Source organism: Penaeus monodon, chromosome 44 (assembly GCF_015228065.2).
Source record: "Penaeus monodon isolate SGIC_2016 chromosome 44, NSTDA_Pmon_1, whole genome shotgun sequence".
In the NCBI taxonomy this organism is placed as follows: Eukaryota; Metazoa; Arthropoda; class Malacostraca; order Decapoda; family Penaeidae; genus Penaeus; species Penaeus monodon.
Genome location: NC_051429.1, coordinates 5,780,962 through 5,783,393, shown reverse-complemented (window position 1 = coordinate 5,783,393; position 2,432 = coordinate 5,780,962). Strand labels below are relative to the sequence as shown.

At 31.1% G+C, this 2,432-nt stretch overlaps 1 pseudogene; it reads left to right on the top strand.

The window, feature by feature from the left end:
- Window positions 1-1,348: 1,348 nt before the first annotated feature.
- Window positions 1,349-2,181, top strand: LOC119568582 (annotated as a pseudogene).
- Window positions 2,182-2,432: the final 251 nt, after the last annotated feature.

The window sequence follows — 2,432 nt, the reverse complement described above, 5'->3', positions numbered from 1 at the left end:
ATTCTTTCATTTGGCATTATCATCCTTTACCGTAGAGCACAATTTTCTTTTTTAAAGGTGGTAATATGGACATAAGAGTAACTATTTATTTATTTTTCTGAATTGTCGTGACTGGGTGTGCCCTTCAGACACTGCCTGTGGGGATGGTTGATGGCCAACACCCCCAAATCAAAAACGTCGTCTTCACCTAAGTATAAAAACGTCTTTACCTTAATGTAAAAATGTTGTCTTCACTTCATTATAAAAAACGTCTTCATCTCATTAAGAAAACATCTTCACATCAGTATAAAAACGTCTTCACTTCAGTATAAAAACGTCTTCACCTCAATATTAAAATATCTTCACCTCAGTCAGTTAGTTTCTATACTAACTGCTTACTGAGGTCGTAAAAGTGCCAAAGGAGACAGCAGAGCAGAACATATGCATCCGGAGAAAATGCATAAACCAAGTATATATATATTATATATATATATATTTATATATATTATATATCTATATATAAATAATATATATATTATATATATTATATATATATATATATATATATATATATATATACATTCATATATATCTGTATTTATATTCATATATAGGTATATATGTATATATACATTTATATATGTATGTGTGTGAATATATATTTTGTGTGTAAATGTACGTATATATATTTCATTATATATTACTTATATACATAAATATATATAGTTAGGCATTCAAATATTCACAATATGTTTATGTGAATAAATATATGTATATGATTATTTATTTATATATATGTATATATTATATACAAATTATCTATATTCATGTAACACACACACACACACACACACACACACACACACACACACACACACACACACACACACAAAAAATATATTATATATATATATTATATATATATTATATTATATATATATATATATATATATATATATAATATGTGTGTGTGTTATTATGTTGTGTGTGTGTGTGGAAATATCTTTAATATACATATATGAAAATATGTTTTTATATGCATATATTTATATTTATATTAATGTATAATATATATATATATATATATATATATATATATATATATATATATATATATATATATATATATATATATATATACATATATATATATGATTTTATATATATACAGTCTGTTATTTTGGTTCTATTTTCCGTTAACAGGATAATGATGAGTTTCATCGGTGACGGAATGCCTTCGGCCCCACTCACGGGCAAGGAAATAGTCGGCGCAAGAGTCAGCATCAAAGAAGAGCTCAGCGAAGATGTCATTGAAGATACATGCCTTGAAATAAAGGTGGAACCACTAGATGGAGATGAAGCAAGAATGAATATGTGCATTGTGAATGTGATGCATGAAAGTAATTTCTTTCATGATCTTCATGATCTAAAACATGAGGTACATGCAAAAGACTGGTGTAACTAGGTTCAGGATTTTAATGACATGTCAAAAGTGCTGTTTGTGGCTAAGGACTGTGGGAAGACGTGTTTATCAGATAGGGCTCAAGAGATGTGCGAGGAAAGACTAAAGGAGGAAACAAAATTAAAAGTGGAATCCACAAGGAAATGTTTTGCATGCGAGGTGTGTGGCAAGGAAGTGTCTCAATAGAGTCACATAAGCATTCACATGAGAGTCCACACAAAGGAGAAGCCATACAACTGTGAAATTTGCAACAATACCTTCTCACGAAAAAAAATAATCTGGTCAGGCACATGAGAATACATGCACTTGAGAGACCATACAGCTGCGATATTTGTAATAAAGCCTTTTCTGAGAGAGGTCATCTTCTAAAGCATACTAGAGTTCATACAAAAGAGAAGCCTTATAACTGCGAGATTTGCAACAATGCCTTCTCACGAAAAAATAATCTGGTGAGGCACATGAGAACACATACAAAGGAAAAGCCATACAGCTGCGAGATTTGCAATAGGACTTTTTCTGAGAGTGGTCACCTAGTAGCACACATTTGACTACACACCAAGGAGAAGCCATACAGTTGTGAAATGTATAACAAGGACTTCTCAGAAAAATCTAGTCTAGCAGTGTATGTGAGAGTACATATAAAGGAGAAGCCATACAAATGTGAGCTTTGTAACAAGAACTTTTCGCTTAGGGCTAATCTAGTGAGTCATATGAGATTACGCACAGAGGAGAAGCCATAGTGCTGTGAGATTTGTAATAGTTTTTTTTTTCAAAGAAAATTCGTCTGGCATGTCATATAAGAATACATAGAACGGAGAAGCCATACAGCTGTGAGATTTGCAATAAGGCCTTCTATACAAAAAGTATGTAGTAGGTATGCATACAAAAGAGAAGCTATATAGCTGTAAAATTAGCAACGATAAATTCTCACGAAAAAAAATAATCTAGTGAGGCACATGAGAATACATGTGAGTGAGAATCTAAACAGCTG